This window comes from Lissotriton helveticus, chromosome 1_1, assembly GCF_964261635.1.
Source record: "Lissotriton helveticus chromosome 1_1, aLisHel1.1, whole genome shotgun sequence".
Lineage (NCBI taxonomy): Eukaryota > Metazoa > Chordata > Amphibia > Caudata > Salamandridae > Lissotriton > Lissotriton helveticus.
The window spans coordinates 845,289,089-845,310,304 of record NC_136057.1 but is presented as its reverse complement, the minus strand read 5'-3'; the positions used below and the strand labels follow the sequence as shown (position 1 = coordinate 845,310,304).

The 21,216-nt window shown below is 45.5% G+C and overlaps 1 protein-coding gene across 1 annotated transcript in view; it reads left to right on the top strand.

The window, feature by feature from the left end:
- Window positions 1–937: 937 nt before the first annotated feature.
- Window positions 938–21,216, top strand: part of NFYB (nuclear transcription factor Y subunit beta) — a 147,918-nt gene continuing 127,639 nt past the window's right edge. The window contains exon 1 of the mRNA XM_078674988.1: window positions 938–1,094. The gene's annotated coding sequence lies outside the window, so the exon portion shown is untranslated. The remainder of the gene's footprint in view (window positions 1,095–21,216) is intronic.

Sequence of the window (21,216 nt, the reverse complement as noted above, 5' to 3'; positions counted from 1 at the left end):
TTCACAATGTTAGTTATTCACAAAAAAATAATTGTTGTTCAGTGGTGTAAAATAGGCCCCCGCGTGCGGGGGGGCCTATGTGGGGGGGGAGCCCTAGCAAAAGTGGTAGGTGGTAGGCCGGGGAGAGGGGGGGTCCATGTACCTTGCAGGGGGACCTCCTCAAGTTTCGTTACGCCACTTTGTTGTTAATCATTTATCCGTCATTACATAGGAAAGAAATCCTAGTTGTGCCCCTTTAAGAGACCCCCAACCTTTTCATATCACTTAAGACCAAGCCAGACATATTACTGCAATGAACGTCTAATTCTGTCCAGTGCGCATAATTGTGCTAAGCCCGCAGTAGGAAAAATAGAAATCCAACTTTATCGATAGGATTCCCGGGTGCACTCCTAAGAGACTTTCACGTGGATGTAAATAAGATGTAGTGCTGCTGCTTATAAACAGAATTAAGCGGTGTTTATGGACTGGGGGCCAGCGGCAGAACTAAAGCCATTTTTATATATATATATATATATATAAAACTCTAACCACTAGTATATGTAGTAGACCTTTGTACTTACTACCATTCCTATGTGAATTTAGAGTTTATAACTTGTACATTTGCATTTTTTTCTGTTTGCATCTCTTCCTTGAGTGACTTTACAACTTCTACATCTGCAATTTTTTTCTGTGTGTACCTCTTATGTAACTCATGTAATCCAGAGTCCTTATGTAACGCAACTGGTTATTTTGTAAAGCGCTCTGACACCTTCGGGTAATGTTCGCGCTATATAAAATCGCATTAAATAAATTCCACGGTTAGGACCAAAAACTTGCAGCCGAGGGGCACCGTTGGGCTGGCTGCGCTAAAGACGAGACGGTCTCGTCCTCAGCACTGAGAGGCTCCCGACGACGGCTCACAGTTTAAGCCTAGTGCCAGATCGCGGAGGGAGGAGCGTCTCGCTGAAGGAGCGGCGTGCCAGTCTGCGTGCGCGGCGGGAGGAGCGGCGGCATCCGGAAGAGCTGCTCCGCGCTGGGACTGGCTCCTTCGCAGCCATTTTCTGTCCAACCAAACAGCCGATCTGAGGAGCGAACCAACCAGGGCCGCAGCGGAGGTTTGTGCCTGGCTTCGGCCAATGACTGCCGGCCGGGCCCGCGCGCTCGGCTGAAGTGTCCGTCTGTGGTGATTGTGTCTGTGTGTGAGTGAGGTGTGCTGTCTGTTTGTGCTGTGAGAGCAGGAAGTGGGTAGGTTTTCGTTTGTACCGATGTCCCCTGGCCCTCTCCAGGCGCCTGGCGGGCTTTGTGGTCGGAGGTCCGTCTCGCTGTCTTTTCCGCGTAGGTCTTTGTGAGGCCGCTGGAAGGGACCAGGCGGGCCGAGGCGTCTGCTGAGAGGGCCTCTCGCCTCTCTCACACAAAGGAAGGGGGTGCCGGCCTTGTTCGCTCGGTGAAGTAGGGAGCATAGCGCAGCACACCCGCCGGTCGACTGGAAACGCGTCAACAGGACAGCTCCGCGATCGCCGGGGCTCCATTTTGTGAGGGAAACGCGAGGATTTCGTGGCACCTCTGACTGTGGGGGCGTGCAGCTCATGAACAACGCCTGTTTGTTATGTGTGAAATAAATAACAGATGTCCGATGAGGCCCATTAGGCTGACTCCCCCCGTCCCTGAATGTGTTAAATAAACCCTGACCGGCAAAGTAGCCGAGCGCAGGCCTGGCCAGGACCTGTGGTGTAGTGTTGTGTAGGATTGTATTCGTCGGGTATCGATTGGGAGAACCTGCATAACAGCTCAGGAAACGTGACCCCCGGAGGCTCAAGAAGAGAGATTTTCATTCCCAGTGGGGGAAGGGTGGTACGAACGATCGAAGCCCCAGGCGGCTTCGTTGCACACTGGTGTGGCTGATCTCACTGGCTCGAATGGCTTACTCGTGTGCATGTCTTACCCCACTAGCTGGTTTATGTTACTCACAAGTTTATGCTTTCCCAACTCCTTACAAAACGTTCCTGCTCCCCGTTATTGGTTTAGTTTGCCTGCAGCAAGCTACTCCTCGGTTTGTTACCATTGACTAATGGTTGCTGCCTTCTTGTATACTATGTACCAAGTGAATTGTGCACCTTTCTTGTTGTGCTAGTGGATCAGCACCTTCTACTCTGCCAAATCACCACTTTCGGGTTACACGCCAGCAAACCCAGTGTTCAACATCGCCTCGGGTAACTGAGAACGCATACTTGGGCTTACCACCTGTTATCTGTCAGTCACTGTTATTTTAGGACGAAGAGATATTCTTATGCCTCGATGCTAGGAAGGGGTTGTAGATTATCAGAGACGCATTCACATTGCCACTCTTGCTGGGGCATTCATAGTGATGGAGAAATTGGCTTGATGCCTAGCATATCAAATACATGCGAGTGGTTGTTGTGTGGTACTGCAGTGTTCGAGGTAAACTGGTTTTCACGACAGTTCTCTCCCAGAGCAGACACAACCTATATAGTACGCGTGGGAACTATTACTCCGAGGCAGGTGCATGTACATTTTTTTGTAGTGCTGCAGCACCCATAAGGTGTTCCCGCGCTCAACACAAAACAAACTAGTTTTTACTGCGAGTTCGGAAATTAACGCAGGAAAGGAAGCTACGGCGCCAAATGCATTTATGAATATGGTCAGAAATAGTACAAGAGTACTAATGCTTGCATTTGTGAATTGGCTCTGAAACGCCAAACTCCCTATTAGCAAAAGTGCAAAGAGTGCACAGGCCTTTCCATTTGTACTAAATATTATAAATGTTCTATGAATATTATATAGATGTTTTGGAGCGACGTATGTATGCAAGAGTACTAAAGAAGAACCACTTTACATACTTCAAAATTCTTTTGTTTATAGGCTCTTAAGTTTTTTTAAAGATTACTAAAAAACTGTTGTACGGCTGAATAATTGTTCAAAGCTGAGCTGAAGGCGCATACAGTTAAAGACCAAGGGCCTCATTTATGAAAAGTGACGCGAACAGCGCTGTGTCACTGTTCATTGCGCCTCCTTGCGACATGCTGGATGCGTCATATTTACACTATGATGCATTATGTCACAAGTAATTTGAGATACATCAGCATTTTTGACTCGTCTGTAGGCGCAAAAATTACGCATTGCTGGAGTGTCACGGAAGTGACCCAACTCCATCAATGGGTCAATTTCAATTCAATTCAAAAAATCTTTATTCGGATTTCAGCAAATCCATAAAAGCAATACATTTAAAATATAAAAATTAAAATACATTTCAGGGACTATATATTACAAAAAGTTCATACAAACACAGGTGCAAAGATTCCATATGAAGCCAATTATTAAAGTGCAAAAATACTTGGGCAACTGTAGTACAAATAAATCAAGGGCATTCCATGGTTTTACGTGTATAAGAGATAACTCTCAGAAAAGTACTTACACGAAATATCAATTCATCATTCTCTAATTTTAGGAGCATAGAATAGGATTGATTCAGGGAGAGTGGTCTGGGGCTAAAACCATTTTGTGTTTTTTAAAATATGGGGCTAAAACCATTTAATATATTTCATATAAAATTTGCAGTTAAAAAAGAAGTGTAAATCATTTTGCCTGCTAACTCCATCGCATGGGCAAGGCATATTTCCGGAATTCGTCATACTGTGGCCCAAAGGAAAACAGAGTGAGAATTTTATAATCCCTGCTCTCATGCGAAATAATAACGATCTTTCCCAATTAGTCATTGGCAATGTCAAGTATAATGGGATTTGTTGTAAAAATAGATCATTATTTACATTATTCACATAGGACTCAACAGTTTGTTTCCGCATTTCTTCTTCCAACCTCTTTTTCCTATAAAGGGCATATAGTCCAGATTGTACTTCCTTTTTGTCAGTGTTCTTAATCTGAAAAGGATCAACAAAAAGGTGGCCTTTGCCTACACTGGTCAAACTTTCCTGCGTTGCTCGGAGCCATGGAATACTAATCCCTTTGTCGCAGACCAAGCACTCCTTCAGGATATCCTGTGTTAGAGTAGCAGTCATTGGCCCAAATAGCCAACCAGAACAAAGCAGGCCTTGCTGCGATGAAATCAGTTATGTAGGGTAAATTTAATTCAGCATGGCAGATGTACCCAGATGAGGAAATTGGGGCTCCCAGTAATTTCCTGCACAACCGATTTTCTTCTATTTGCAGACTGGGAGTTTTCACTACCCCCCAAATCTCGGCGCCGTAGGTTGCTACCGGTGCACACTGCAATCTGTATATTTTTAAAATCGCCTTAGTTGCTCCAATCCTCTTTGGCCGTGGGAGGGAAAGAATTGAATTTATGGCTTTTGAGAACTTGCCTGTGGCGTGGGCAAGATGCCCACTCCACAGGCCGTTCGCAGCAAAAACCATACCATCAATGGGTCATTTCACATGGGAAAGTCCCATTTCAAATGTTCCTGCGTCAGTCTTATGCCTGCTGTGAGTTGCGTCCTAGAAGTGACGCAGTGAAATCTCACAGATTTCACTGCGTCACTTCTACAAGGCTTACTTGCGTCAGACCGCCCACCCTGCATACGTTATACTCCAGGTATAATGTGGCACAGGGGTTTACAAAGTGACGCATCTACTTAGATGCGTCATTTTGTGAATATGGCGCAATATGGTGAATTTTTTACCCTGCTGGTGCGTCACAAAAAGCGATGCACCAGTGGTGCAAAAGTGACGCAAGCAAGGGCTCATAAATAAGCCCCCAAATGCGTTTTTTTTCCCAACAGATTCATAAAGGAAAGGATGTTTTTTTTTATTTTCTTAGCTGGGAAAAAGTGAGTTCCAAAAGCGGATTACATTACACTTAAACAATTGTTTACAAGAGAAGGCTTGAATTTCTTAGGTTACAGGTTTAATATATTTTGCCCTGAAGACGTAATGCCCGCCACAGGTAGAATTTGGTAGGGTAAAGTGAATTTCATAAATGGTGCACTGTTTTGATTTACTAAATTTAGATGCAAAGCTATACATGTTGATATATTTGTATGGCGTAAGCTACGTTTGTGTTTGGGACACAATAATATGGATTGTCTTGCCACAGTAGGGTGTTGAATATAATAGCTCAACGGGCAAGTGCACAGATGCACCCTAACCTGAGAGTCACAGATAAAAATAAAAATACCAGAACGTTTCTATTTTATTTACTTTTTTTAGAGTTCCTCAATGAATTCAAATTAATTGTATGTTGGGAATACATGCTAATTGACGTGCAATAAAAAGTATGAAAATGCAAGTGTGAAGTGCAATTTTATGTTTGCTACAGTATTTGAGGAGGGATCTTGGGAACCACCCCAGCAAAATTAAATGCAAGACCTTGGCCCAGAAGTTGAAAATAAGCATACATGGATTATTATTGGTCTACTTGGTAAAATAACTGGATTTTTCTTTTTTTAATGTGGGCAGACTTTGGAAGTGTCTTTTCTGAGTCTTTTTCATGGCTGCTACCTGTACAGAACGAGAATAGTGTTTGACTTGTACTCTGGCTATCGTCCCTGGTGGTCTAATTGAAGTTACTCGTTTGGTATTTATACACCGGAATGCTCAGCAATAAGAATTGCTTCGGGTCACAGTAGGAGCATCTAGTATATAAGCAGTATTCTGGTTCTTGCAGGTCATTTTATTTATTCCAACTTATGTTTTCCTTTACCTTATCGCTACTTGTGTTTTACTGTATTACCTCGAAACTGAATTTTAAAGACTAAAATACGTAGCAGGTTATGTGCAACTATTTGTTTCAGCTTTTTTTCCCCTCGAATCTTTTTTTATCTAAGGCTTGTGTGAAAAACATTGGAATTGGTCTAATCCTTCCATTTTGCTACCAGTTGAAATTAACTTTTTGGTAAACTAATTGATTGGTGTGTGCACACACTTTTCACTAAAAAACCCAAATCAGTTAAATACAGTTAGGATTCTGGCTCAAACGAGTAAAGGCACTGAGTCTCGCCAGTTATGGTCCACACAACACGCACCATAACACACAGGGTCGGCTGTGCTATTGTCCTTTTAACTGTTGTGTATTTTTGTCATTGGCCTATAAGTGTTTTTTTGCATTCTGGACACAATAATGGCTTATGTTGTGTGCATTCTACGTCACTGTTCTCTGCGACCCTGCACTCTACTCTGCACCCCTCAACTCTATGCCACACTACTACACTCTACACCTCTGCACTCTACCCTGCACCACTCCACTCTGTCACTTCTCTCTACACCACATTACTCTGTGCCACTCCACTCTACGCCATTGCACCCTATGCACTGCCTTCTACTCAGTACTGCTCTCCTCTCTGCCACTGCACTCTGTTACTCTACATCACCGCACTCTACTTCAATGTGCTCCACACCACTTTACTCAAAACCAATGCACTTTAGACCAATCTACTCTGCAACACTGTACTTTACGCTGGGTCACTCTACTCCACTCTGTGACGCTCTACTCTATTAAATGTTTCTCCACTGGGCCCTCCACGTCATTCTATGACACTACTCCACTCTACAACGCTCGCAACTTCCTCTATGCCACACTAATCCACTCTGACAATCTTCTCTACTGTACGTCATGCTACTCTACAACACTTTGCACCACCCTGTACGCTACTGCACTCTGAACCACTCCACATCACTCTTTTCTGCTCCACTTTACGACTCTACTCAACTCTGACATTGTGCTCTACTCTACACACTCAACTCTCCGCCCTTCTCCTCTACAGCACTCTACTCTGTCATGCTACTCCATAACACTCCACTCCATGCCACGCAACTCTACTGTATGCCACTCCAAAACAGTTTACGCCAGTCTCCTTTACCCTACTAACTTTTAGCTTGTTAAAGCTGAATTTATCTGGAAGGAAGCAAACAGTCAATATGCGGTCATGGTAAGTCCCCGGGGGTGCAAACATACAGAGTGCATTCTGTGAAATGTTTCAGCATGCTTGAGTTGCGCAGCGTCTTTTATACCTTTCAACACTCATTGGATTACATTCAGAATGCCAACCTATTCAGCTATGCGAGGCTGCCATGTGTGTACTTTAATCAAAAAGATAAGCCTGTCCGCAAAGTGAGTTTTTAGTGAAAACATTCGGAGGGCCTGTGCGGATCTCTTGTCTCCGCTTTAAAGTCTTTTTGGCTGTGCTTTTACATATTCGCAGGAGTTGATTATAAACAAACACCTTTTATGACATCTAAAAGCATTGCTGTTACGCCCGGGCAGCTTGGCAGGACGTCCATAGTAAACAACAAATTTTTCTTTTCAGTTCATTCGTTGGTTGAAGGTCTCAGATGGTACATGGCTGACATGAGGCAACTTTTACGTGGCTGTGCTTCCACTCCTGCAACTTATAATTAATTAGCGAGATTTGAAAGCTTTATGTTTATCTCCCCATCCAAAAACATGAGCATGTTGCAAGAACCATTCTAGAAGCATATTTCAAAATGGAGTTTCTGTTGCTATATGTATGAACAATGGTTCAGCTCTGTATTGCTTTTCTTTATCACTTTCACAATCTTCCTTATGGACCTAGGTTCAAATATATACCACTATTCAATCCTATATATTACACAGTCCTTCGATGAAAGCATTTTGCATTATCATGGCATTGTTAACTGGTTTGGGCTGGTGGGGTAGGGGGGGCACAAAGACTTTAAACATTTGCTAATCAAAGAAGAAATAGTAATTTTTATTTGTGTACATGCTCTTTGGGATGGTGTTGGATACGGAGAAATAATATTTCAAGATTACAAAAACCTGCCAAATCGGGGGGGCAGCCGTTTATAGGCCCTTAATCCGCATATTCAATGTGTTTCATCTACTGCATACAAAGGTATTCTAAGCCCGGAAGCATGGGAAAGTGAACGCGTAATGTTGCATTCACTATATCCTACCTGGGTTCGTGTTCTGTTGGCAAAGTATTCCTGTAGTGTAAGCTGGCAACCTAAGAGATGGAGTATATGTGCCCTTTACCCATGACGCATTCTGCTGCAAAAGGAAATGCCTAGATTTTCTGGACATGGTGGTAAGGCCAGCAAAGACACGTAGTCTGAATCTTGCTCCACATCCTCTAGTGGCCTCTAAGTGACTCTTACATCCTGGTGAAATTATCTGTGTTATAAATCTCTTCTGCTGCTCAACTTGCTCTTTTCTTGGGGCACAGGTAATAACCATGGCATATGTAATACATGTTTCATCGTATGAAAAGGGTAGGTGTAAATAGGGCACTTCTTTTCTACAGTGGGTGGCATTTTTAAACATATCCAACATTCTGACACATTAATTTCTCTCATAGGCATTCATGGTCTGTATAGCTACGTTATCATGGTATTGCTTTGGGTAATGCTCATGCAAATCTGTACCCTTTTCACCAGTCTCGATGTTCTCAACAGGCAAAAAATACTTTCACAGATACAAATGACAATGAAGGCTAATACAGTTATCAAAGCAAAAACAAGAGGAATGCAGAACGCCCCCACCCCCCCCCTCAATTCTTCTAGTTAATACTTTCTTTGTAGCTAAAACAGTCTTTGTTCCTGGCCCTGTTTCATGTCCCATTTTGAACTTATGGCAGAGGTTGCCCGAGTTGGCACAAACTTGACCTGTGGGCGCAATACAAGTGTCTTTAGCTGGCTGGTGGATTGCGATAGGGCTGTTCATAGGTGAAAGTGTCCCTTGCTGGAAGCTCTAGCAGCTCGAGTGCTCACAAATCCTACCTGAGAAATCGCAGTCAGCTCTCAGTTTAGATACCAAACCGTTGGTTAGAATATCAAGATGCACTTTTTGAAATTTTCCCTGTGGGTCGGGTATATTTACATGTGTACTGCGGTCAGAGTTAATCCCAAATGCGTTCACTATTTCGTCCAGTGAAATAGGCAGGGTTAATTGTAGACCAGGTATGCACCTGCCTGTTACGTGAGTAAAGAGTTAGTGGTCCGAGCTGAGTGAGGGCCACAGTTAATGGATCTGTTAGTTCTCTTGTAATCAACTCCAGTATTTCATCCAGGTCTCAGGCTCTTTTCTTCTTCTGTGATCACAGTTTGTACAGTGCTATCTGGTTGCTTGATAGTTGTGGTTGTTGAGATTCTTCCTCTGTGGTCGTGAAAGAAGGCGGCAGAGGTGCTGGTGGTGGTTCCCTCTTCCGATGGGACACGTGCCTCCAGTTCTTGTTGTTCGTGCATTTTGGAGCCATTTGTGTAGCCAACAAGACCTGCTCGGGGCCCTTCCACCAAGGCTGGAAACAGTTAGGCCTCTGGAAACTGCAGTTCAGAACCCAGTCACCTGGCTGGAAGTGGTGCCCTTTACCTTGCAAAGCCTTCTTCACTTGCTGGTTAATAGAAGCAAGATGTTTAGTCTGGGAGAGGATGTCTCCTGTGGCCTAATGGGTAGAGCAGTTGACCTCGAAGCTGGGGAATCTGGTTTGAGTCTCAGCATTGAGACGATTCTGGGCAAATCACTCCTTTTCCCCTGCCTAACAAAATGAATGGATGTCTGTAACGCAACTGGTGCTCATGTTAAGTGCTCTGATTACTTCGGCTCGAGTTTGCACTATATAAAAATTATATAAAAAAAAAAAAAGCAAAACAATAGCCTCTCATCAATTCATTTGACATGGCAGTTGTCATTCCTTTTTTCTGGATCTCCCCAGGCTGCTATTGGCCGACCTGTCACTATTTTGTGGGGGCTAACTTAATTTTTGCATCAGGAATATTTCTCATGCTCATCAGAGCAATCAGCAATGCGTCCATCCTTGTCAATTCTGTTTCTGCACTAATTTTTCCAATCTTATTTACAAGCACATCATTCTTCCTTTCCAGCGCATCCGCTGCCTCTGGGTGATAGACACAGTGGAACTTTTAATTTATCTCTTGAGCCTTACACACAAGTTCCATCAGTGCGTTAGAGAAGTGGCCTCTGTTGTCAGACGAAATGACTTTTAAGAGGCCACATCGTGGTAGAAGTTCCTTCACCAAGCATTTAGCTGTTAAAAGTTCATCATTACTTTTTACTGGGAATCCCTCTACCCAGTACACACAGACCACCATCAATACACATCTATATTTGTTAGTGGGGCATATTTCAATGTAATCAAGGTCAAAGAAGGCTTTATTCGATTGAGTTAGACAAACAATCCTAAAAGCACAAGATTACAATATAAATACAAACAATTCTTACATTAAGAGAGAAATTGACATGAGTGATACATTAATAATTTCATGATTGTGTTAAAAATGGTATTAAACTTACAAAAGCCCTCATCTCATTAAAAGCAATTCAGTGCGCATGTGTTTCCTTAGGCTCAGAGCTTTTTTCAAGAAAATTGTTATCCTAAAAACACTGCTCGGGAGGAGCTTCGCGAGCATCCAAGATGGTCGTGTGAGCACAGAGCTCCCGGGACCCTCGCCGCCCATCGCAACTATCCTGAAATATATCCTGATTTCGAAGATGGGCTTTTGAAGACGCGCTTTGGCTGATTTCAATACTTTTTTGAAAATTTTCTTTTGAACGTCGGGAGCCACTGCTACATCGACTTCAACTTTTGCGGCCTGCCCCAGGACGTGGCCGGGACCTCTATAGCCAGCAAGCCGTGGAGTAGTTGAATAACATCGGCCGAAGGGGTTTCCCCCCAGACGGCCTCATCACAACTTTCGGTTTCACTTTCCTGCTCCGGGCCTCGTTCGATTGGAGAACGGCTCAGATCTACCCTTGATCCGGCTTGGCTTCGCCCCTTCGCAACGTGTTTCACTGGTGAGCATTTTGCCTCCAACTTTTCCGGCATTTATCTTACTGAAGCTCACTTTTGCTGACTTTTGGCCTTGCCATAAACGGCCATTTTCAACAGGTCTCGCGGGCCCCTTCGGGGCACCCTTTTCAATATGGCCACCAGATCCGATCCTGAGAAGCGCAAGACTAAGACGCCTCTCCGAGGGGGACAGATTCATTCCAATGTTATGGATCGTTACACCCATCCTAAGGGATCCCCCGGTGGTACCGGCCGCACTCCTGAGGATCCCGGAGTTGAATCTGCCGCTTCTCCTGAACTTTCCCTACAGGATGTCATGAGTGCCATCGCCGGCTTGAAGTCTTCGATGGGTCAGCAATACGAGGCCCTTGCCTCGAAGATCGACACGGTGGCCGTCGACGTTACTTTGATTAGAGCGGACCTGGCGAAAACAAATGAGAGGGTCAAGTCCTTAGATTTGAAGACCTCCAGCCTGACTACCGACGTCTCCGACATACAGACTGAAGTCGGCAACTTGCAATCCTCGAACGACTTGATGGCACGCCGGCTTGAGGATTTTGAAAATAGGGCACGGCGTAATAACGTGCGCATTATTGGAGTCCCTGAGAACCATGAATATGCTTCGATTGATCTCCTGGTGGAAGATCTTGTTTTAAATCATCTCGTCCCCACTGGGCTCAGCAAATTCTTTGCTGTCGAGCGAGCCCACCGAGTTCCGGGTGGAAAACCAAAACTGGTAACTGATAGAGACGCTATCCTGCAGGCCTCTCGGGTGGGCGGCCCGGTGAAATTCGAGAACACGTCCGTTAACTTCTACCCTGATTTTACCCAGTTGGTTCAAAGGCAGAGAATGGGTTTTCAGGGTGTGAAACGGAGGCTACGTGACTTGGGCCTTAAGTATGCCATGCTGTTCCCAACTAGGCTTCGGATCGAATATGAGTATCGTACATTTTTCTTCGATCGCCTGGAGAGCGTCGGTGACTGGCTTGATTCTTTACCTAAAAAGGACGATCGATCCGAGCACCCTGGTGGTGCCGAAGGTGGTTTACCGGAGCAAGAGTGACACTTTGGTTCCCGATGTCTGAACTTTTCCTTCGTATTTCAGCTGAGTTTAATATTTGGGTCTTCTTATGTCCTGTTCTATATTGGCGCAGGGTGGCGGGGGGGGGGGGGTAAAGCGGGGCTCTTTCCTCGTCCTGGGTTTCTTTGTTTAGGTTAGTTTAATGACTGGGCGACAGGCACACTGCAAGATGGGGTGGCTATTGAGTCTCACGCAGGGGTGCAGTGTGGGGGGAGTTGTAACGGGTTCAAGTTTGGGGGTGGTGGGGGGGTGTTTGTTCTTTTTTGCAAGGCATCGCATTGTATTCCTTATTGCTTCGATTAATGTGTTCTTGGTGGAGTGTGCTCTGCAGTCTCTTCGGGAATGGGGGGTAGTGAGTTGAGACTGCTGTCTTGGAATGTCAACGGGTTGGGGGACAGGATAAAACGAGGGGTTGTGCTGCAGTTTTTGAGACGTCATTCTCCTGATTTTGTCCTGCAAGAAACACACTTAATTGGTAACGCTTGTCAAGCCATGAATAGGCGAGGCTATCGCTTGGTTGCTCATTCCGGATTCACTTCTGGCTCTAGGGGGGTGGGTATTCTGGTCCGGTCTTCCCTCCCCTTTGAGATTGATGACGTAATACTGATGATAGGGGGCGCTACGCTGCGCTCACTGGTAGATGGGAGGGGAAGACGCTCTCCATACTCTCGATCTATGTCCCCCCTGGCCTGCAGACTCCCACCTTTGCTGATATTGGACGGGTGGTTCTAGGGCTTCCTGAAGGTCTTCTAATCCTGGGTGGGGACTTCAACTCTGTTGTCTCTGGCACCTCGGATCGCTACCCTCCCAGAGATTTGACTGGATCTCAGTTGTGGATGAGTGGGTTTTTGGAAACTTTCGGGCTGGTGGATAGTTGGAGGTTGATGCATCCTGTGCAGTTACAATATACCTTCCATTCAGGTGCCCACGGGAGCCTCTCCAGGCTTGATTATTTCCTAATGCTGGCGGCTCAATCCTCTTCTATCAGGGAAATTCGACACCTTCCCAGGGGCATTTCAGATCGTTCCCCCTTGTGGCTCTGTGTGGAAGCTGGGGAGCGCAGCGAGGGCAGGGTTGCTCCCATCAACCCCTGGTATCGCCGGAATCCTAAGATCCGTTCGGAGCTGATAAAATCCATTGATCATTACTTCCTTGATAATGTGGGATCTGTTTCTTCATCTGTGTCATTGTGGTAGGCTTTAAGACTGTTATACGTGGACATTCTTTGTCGTTAATTACTGGTGCCAAGAAGGCCAAATGTGAGGAACTGGTCCGCATTGAAGCTGAAATAACTGTGATTGAGAGTGACCTCGAAGCGGGTGTCACCCGTGCTAAACTCCACTCCCTCAGCTTAAAACAATCTGATTATAAAGCCCTGGTGACCGACGCTGCTAAGGTAATGAACAGAGAGCAACAGGGTAGGCTGTATGATGTGGGTGACAAGGCTGGTAAGTTGCTTGCGTGGCTTGATAAGAAGGAACGAGCAAATCGTGTAGTTCCTGTGATTGAAAGGTCGGATGGAGTATGTGTGACTGACCCGGCTGGTATCATCGATTGTTTTGTGGGACATTTCCGTACTGTGTATTCTTCAGTTTGTGATAGGGACGAGGAGGATTCTCAGTTGTTATTGCGGGACATTGCACTGCCCTGTCTCTCTGATGTTGATAGGGAGTTCATGGACTCGCCACTTACGACAGACTAAATAGCGATTGCCATCCGCTCCCTTCGTTCTGGTAAGGCTATGGGCCCCAATGGCTTGCCTATTGAATTGTACAAACTGCGGCCTGACAAAATGGCGCCCTATCTGAGGGAGATGTTCCTTGAGGCGCTGAAATCTGGTTCCCTCCCCGCGGATCAACGGCTGGCCTCTATCGTGGTAATACATAAAGAGGGTAAGCCGCGCGGCCGTTGTGCCTCTTGTAGACCCATCTCTCTTTTAAATGCCGAACCCAAAATATTAGCCAAATTATTGGCTAACCGCTTGGTTAAGGTGATCTGTGATTTGATCCATCCGGATCAATCCAGTTTTATCCCGCATCGCAATACTGCCCTTAATCTTCGGCGGCTTCATGGAGTTCTCGCGAGAGCCGCGACCCTCTCTGAGTCGGCCATTTTGGCCTCCTTGGATGCCACCATGGCCTTTGATACTATCGAATGGCCTTATCTCTGGGGGGCTCTCGCCAAATTTGGTTTTGGCCCTGTATTCATTGCATGGGTGAAACTCCTTTATGAGAAGCCTCTGGCTCAGGTGGTGGTTAATGGGAAGGTATCTGGCACTTTCACTCTTGGATGGGGCACTCGGCAGGGCTGCCCGTTGTCTCCCTTGCTTTTTGCCCTTGCGCTTGAACCATTGGCCGCATGGCTCCGCTGGGAGCCCTCGATTAAAGGGCATTAGGTGGACTCCTGACTACGAGGATCGTATTTCGCTTTATGCGGATGACATCCTTTTGTACCTCACATCCCCCCAGAAATCCCTGAATGCGCTTTTTGACGTTTTAACTTCATTTGAGAAGAACGCAGGTCTTGTTATTAATTGGACGAAATCCTGTGTTTATGTGTTAGCTGGAGGGCTTCCCACGCTGCCTCGCAGATTCCCGATCCAAGTCACCGAGTCAGGGTTCAAGTATTTGGGGATTTATATCTCCTTGGATCCTGTGGTTCGCTACGAGCGCAACCTGCTTCCCCCGCTCCAGCGACTGAAACTTGATGTCGCGCGCTTGCGTCGGTTACCGCTGTCGCCGCTCGGGCGTGCTGCTCTTTTTAAGATGATGTCGCTGCCGAGATTTTTGTACGCACTCCAAAACTCCTTTGACCCTATTCCCTCCGGGTTTTTTCGAGAGGTGGAGAGCCTACAGCGTCGTTTGTTTTGGGACGGACGTGCGCGTATTGCTCTCCCCAAGCTTACGCTCCCTTTGTACGATGGGGGCATCGCTTTCCCAGACATCAAGCGTTACTATTGGGCCTCTCAATTGAGTGCGATTAACCATGCAACTTACGCACCGGGTCTTTCACCGGCTTTCGAGATGCATAAACACCTTTTACCGGGCGCTCTATTCCAAAGGGATTTGCAGGACGTTAACTGGACCCACTAAGATTGCTGTGCGAATTTGGCGAGATGCGAATGCGGCTTTGGGATGGGGTGATAGATTGACTCGTGCGACTCCGTTGTATGCCTCTGAAAGATTGGGTTGCTTATGGAGAACGAAAGGTTTTGAGAAATTGGACATGATTGGTATCAGTAGAGTGGGTGACCTCTGGACCAAGGGAAATGTTAAAACCTTTGAGGCGCTGAGGACGGAATATGAGCTCGGAGACAAGGAGTTTTTCAGATACGTGCAGGTGCGCCATGCCTTGCTGTCTGTTTTCGATGCAGGCGCTGACGTCCCAGAGTCCTCTCCTCTCGAGGACTGTATACTGGACGGTTATGTCTCTGACAGCACGATCTCATTGATTTATAAAAAATTGATCAATAATCGGACTGATCTACTTGTGCGTCTCAGAGCGGTATGGACTGAGGATGGGTTGGAATTAGATGACGAAGACTGGCAATCTGCGTTGTCGTCGCCCAAGGAGGTTGCCATTCCGGCCCGTCTTCGCTTTGTCCAACTCAAGATCCTTAATCGAATATGTTACTGGTTCGAATCTGGTGCGAATGGGCTATTCACTGGATGGGTTGTGTAAACGTGGTTGCGGCATGCCTGGAACCTTCCTTCACATTCTGTGGGAGTGTTCGGCGGTGGCGGGGTTTTGGGCCAGAGTGCTTGCGGTGATGGAATGTGTGGGAGCCGAATGATTACACTGTCGCTCAGATCCGTTGGGCGACCCATGGAAACATGATCGCCAAGAGAGACATCGCACAGTTGTGGGGTTCCCAGAGGTCGCCCACGGTCTTGGCCTGGAAGGAGGGCATGGATTGGTGCATGTTTAGGGAGAAAACGGTGTATCTGGCTAGGGGTAGGCCTAGGAAATGGAACAGAGTTTGGTCTCCGTGGAATGCCTATCGTGGGAATATCTGTACTCCCCCGCAAGACTTCTTACCTGATGTTCCCTTGTCCCCCTAAATGACGTTCCATGTACGGTTTAATATTATGAATGCTGCACTGTTTTCCCACTGCCCCCCCCCCCCCTCTCGACGGATTATAAGTGTATGATTTTTCCTGAATGTTTGGAGTAACACTCTATGTGGACACATGATCGCCTGTACTGTATCTAATGCCTTGATTGTTGTTGTTGTATTTTATTTGTCAATAAAAATTTATTTAAAAAAACCACTGCTCATTATCGAAACATTGTAAAGCCAAAAGGGCAGGACGACATTGGCGTAGCCCAAACTGTTTCAAGATTGGTGCTAAGAGCAAGCTCCTAGCAGCATAATAAAACCTACAAAAAAGAATGACATGAATCGTTTATTGTGGGGAGGTATTATCGCAGGGGCATCGCTGGAGGTCTTGAGACCAGTCATTCATTATGGGAAAAGTAACTAATCTATGGAAGACCCCCAGCCTAAAACGGGTTAATAAAAATCTATCATAGGCACCAGGTAAAAAATTAATTAGGGTTGAATATTAAAAGTAGTTAAGACCAACTGATTACGCAGGACTGTGGGTTTTAAAATCTCAGATGACATTCTAATGATATTCAGGAGCAGGATACCCTACTTTCTTAATTCTCCTTCCTTGTTGTTGCTCTAATGGTAGTGGGATTGGTAAAATACTCTAAATGGCCAAGATCTTAAAAAAAATTATAAACATATCTTAGCCATGGTATCCTCTTAACACTTTCCAGTTTCAAAATATCTGAAAGGATATCTCTGTTCAGTTTGGCCTCTTCTTTAGTCCAGAGCCTGTGCCATAATATCACAGGCTCAAGCTTAATTAAATCAGAGACAATGGGGAGTCCTAACTCTGCGTGACAAATCCATGCTGAGATACCACTTGGGACAGGTAGAATGTATCTTAGGAAGGAGTTCTCTACTCTCTGAATTGGAAGCAGATCAGCAAACCCCCAGACCCCATGCCTGTAAACTGCTGCTGAAATGCACTTAGCCATGTAGATTTTAATGAGCTCCTCTGGGGTTTTTTTGCCTAATTTTCTGGCAAAATCGGTAAGAGCAGATGTAGTGCGTAGGAGTGCTAGTTTCTTTGCTGCAACTGCTTGTACCCAAGTATCGTTGTGGGTGAAATGAATACCCATGTATGAGAATTTCTTTGTGACCCCAAGCTTTTGTCCAGCCACTTACATGTCCTTTTGTTTCTTTATGCCATTACCACAGCGCATGATAAAAGCTTTGGAAGAGTTTACCCTTAAACCTAGGTCTTTCATGAAAAAGGAAAAACTGTCAAACGTGCTGTAGGCCTACTTGTGTGTGAGACATCAACACCGTGTCGTCTGCATACAAGAGAGCTGGAATAAGGCGACTGGCTACTAGGGGCAAGTCTTGGTTATCTTTAAGGAGATTCTCTAATCACAAGAGGGAGGTGAAAAGACTGATCCATTCAGTTTCCTGAGTAAATGTACTAATCAAATGGAGAAGGATCACTTGTCCTGCACAACCTTTGGTATGCAGGAGGAATATAGGGTGTCCCAAATAAAAGACCCTCATGCACGTGATGGGTATGATGGTAATCTGAGCGGTATATCTTGGTTTTCCGCTTTTCTAATCACGTGTGTGCATAATCATCAGGTCAGTCAGGTTGGTGGAGGCTGCATAAACCAAGATATACCGCTCAGATTACCATCATACCCATCACGTGCATGAGGGTCTTTTATTTGGGACACCCTACATTCCTCCTGCATACCAAAGGTTGTGCAGGACAAGTGATCCTTCTCCATTTGATTAGTACATATATCTTTAAGGAGAGCCTCCCACAGTCCATTTATATACAAGTTAAAAAGGAACGGGGCCAGGACACAACCCTACCTAACTCCTCTCCAAATCAGGAAAGTAGCTGAACGCTCACCCTTCAGACCACAGCGCACGCGTGCCTTGGCATCACTATAAAATGTTTAAGAAAATAAATAATATTTACATCGAACCCCGTATCTTCTAATATTGACCATAGTTTAATGTGGATCACACAGTCAAATGCGGCTGTGAGATCCACAAATGCTAAAAAACAGTTTCCCTTTCTTAGCCCTAGTGTACTTCCCCACCAAGAGGGACAGATTTAGGCCTTGCTCTACGGTCCCCACGTTGGTCCGGAAGCCATATTGTAGATCGGACAGGACAGAGTTCTCGTCAGCCCAATCCTGAAGGCGTTTCAATACAATTATACCCACTACCTTCGTTATGGCATCCAGCAGGGAAATTGGCCTATGGCATCCTGTCTTGTCTGTCCCCCTGGCCACTGTTTGCAGAGCTTGAGTGGTGCTCCCCTGGCTGTTTGTGCATGTTAGAAGGGGTAGAGTCAGATTGTGAAGGCGTTAACTCTTGCAGAGTGACTGTTTGCATGTGACCAGTAGATCGAATGTTTGTGCACATCTTCGTCCTCAGCCACTCATTAAAAAAAGAAACTGTTACGGGGAGCAAAATATGCTCTTAAAGTCAACACAGGAAGCTAGGCAAAAACAAATAAATCAGCGACATCTAATGCTCACTGGAAAAACATCAGAGGAGAGGGAAACATTGCAACTATGAGGAAAGCGATGGTGCCACCCACGCGCCTCGAGTGCCCTCGTCGGGCCATGCGGTTTCACTGTAGGGACAGGTCGGGTACATGCCGACCCTTACATGTAGAGAGAGGGGGAGATTTAATTTTAGCAGAGGAAGGGGAGGAGCTAAAACTCTAAAAGAAACGAGTAAACAAGTATTCTGTGGTTATTCAAGAATAATTGGAGCACTCATCCCATGGGGACTTTGGAAAGATTACTTGGCTTGCTCTCCTGAGAATCAGAACCCGGCCCCCGATAATCTATGTGCGGGTGCGAACGGGAGTTGTGTGTGCACGCGCGTGAAAGTGAAAGAGCTCAGCAACAGCGCGCGCAATAGCATGCTGGTGGCTGGTAGCAAGCTGGTGGCCGGCAACAGCCTTTGGCAGCACTTTCAAAAGCCCGCTACTAAATGTCTTGCATAGAGCAGTGCTTGCGCTGGCTCTAGCGAGACCTAAAAATGGTGCCTTCCAGAATGCCACACTGTCTCTAACTACGGACGCCGAATGTAGTGCCTCCTTCTTCAATATAACTTTTCTATCCCTTAACCCCTTTGGTGCTCATGACGAGCTCAACTCGTCATGAGGCACAGTGGAGCTGTGCTCATGACGAGCTGAGCTCGTCATGACTGCCACGGAATGCCCACGTGGGGATAATTCCCCTGCTGTGCTGGGCGTTCCATTGTGTGGGTGGAATCATGACGAGCACAGCTCCACTGTGCAGCGTGGCCCCCCTGCGCCGTGGGGGAATTAGCCCCGCGGAGAAGGGGTTAATGCTTGTTTATATACCTCTCTAGCCAATCTTATAGAGTACTCCTCTGGGTTTTATGCAGCTCTTTTTTGAACTGAAAATATATTTGGGTACACCTCGAGTCAAACCACCGATTCTGGGATCCATTCTTCTTTTTACACCTAATAAGAGACTCTCTTATTACGGTGGTTATTGCCATAAAGAGGCTGATTTTTTTTATCAGGGGTAGCTGTTTCATTCAGGCATATCTCTGTGTGTTTTACATCTATCCACCACGGTTGTAATCAGCGCAGCCTGATTTACCATAGCCCAGCAGAGGGAGTACTTGTTAATACTCCCAATGGCTATATTTTCAGGCACCTGATCATTGTTAGTATTAAGTCTAAAAACGTTACTAGAGGGTAATGTAATAGCGAGACAAAGGGGGAAATGTCACTAAGTGAGTTCACTGAGACATGGAAGGGAGGGTAAACTATGTGCGTGGTTGCTTGATATTCAGACATAGTCTATGGTGGAACAAAGTCCCCTACTGTTGAATGTCCAAGACAAATGGGCTGGTATTGGGCATAGTTCATTTACAAATCCCAAATCAAAACTAAAAATATGTTCATTTAGCTGCTCTCCCAACACAGTATGCCTAAAATGAGACGAGCATGCTCCTTCTTCTCTTAAAGCTCCGCATAAATTGTCCCCAGCATTCTCACATAGCATGCAGTTGAAATCCCCTGCCAGTATTAGCATTATGTCTTTTGTTTTGCTTTTACCCACTAATCTCAGGGATTGTGACATGTTTTTAACAACAGTTCCCACTTTTCCAGGGGGAATATTGTTGTAAAAGTTATCCAAAACTATGGAACATGTATCTAAATCCAATTGAACTAATTGGTAATAATCATCACTGGCAAGCATCATTATTTCCTTTATGTTCATGCTACTAGATATGTACGTGCATAAACCACCCTTAGCTCTACCTCTTTGACCATCAACTGCTGGGGTATGGTAGGTCCTATACCCATTCAGATGGATCGCTTCCTTGCACCATGTCTCCTGGAAACACAGGACTGCAAATTGAAGAATACATTCCCACCACAATTGTGTGTTTAACTTGGATCGAGTCCCAGCAATGTTCCATGAGACAATGTTGCATAGAGGAGGTTTAAAATCAACAGGGCAGTTGTGAGGGTGGATTACTCTCCCTGGTAAATCCTCGTTTGCATGTCTGGAAGAAGAGAGGGCAATTAAAATCCCCTTGGGTTCGAACTGAGCCTCATTCTTTGAACCTGTAGGCCTTCGTACCTCATCACTATTGCTATCAACAAGATTTACATTTAAGTCTCTGAATGGAGAAGAGACATTTAAAATATCATGGGGATCAGCTTGAGTCTCCATATTCAGGTCCGTAGGCCCCTAAACCTCTTCTCTATCACTTCCAGCATAATATTCAGAGACAATACCATTGTTACTCCTTAGTCAACCCGGAGATACCCCTGCAATCAAGCGTGCAGATTGTGCGATTTATATAATGCAAGTTTCCTCGGGTCCAGTCAATCAATATCTTCCAAAGAATTCAGGGCGTCAAAACGATTATATACTGGAACGGGATACCTAGACTGCCTAGTTCTCAAGTGATTGTCTCCCTCGGACAGAAAACCCTGACAGATTGAAGAGTTGGAGGGTCGATAAAAGTATCCCAGTAGTAGTATGTGTATGTCATTGGGATTGGAAGGCCCACTATTGCCCCTCTCTAATATTGTGTGCACCAAGACAGGTGTCTTAAACGTTAGTAAAACACACAGTCTCCGCACACTGATTTGGCAGAAGGACCGATCCTTCGTACCATTTTAAAGTCTGAAAAAAGGGGCTCTTTTAAGCCGGTCCTCTTAGTTAAGAAATTAAGGGACTTATTCCTTAAAGTCTACCAATGTTCGAAAACGTTATTAGTTAAGTGAGGAGCATTTGCCAGAACTACTGTGAACAGGGTTGCTTCTGGGGGCAGATTTAGGA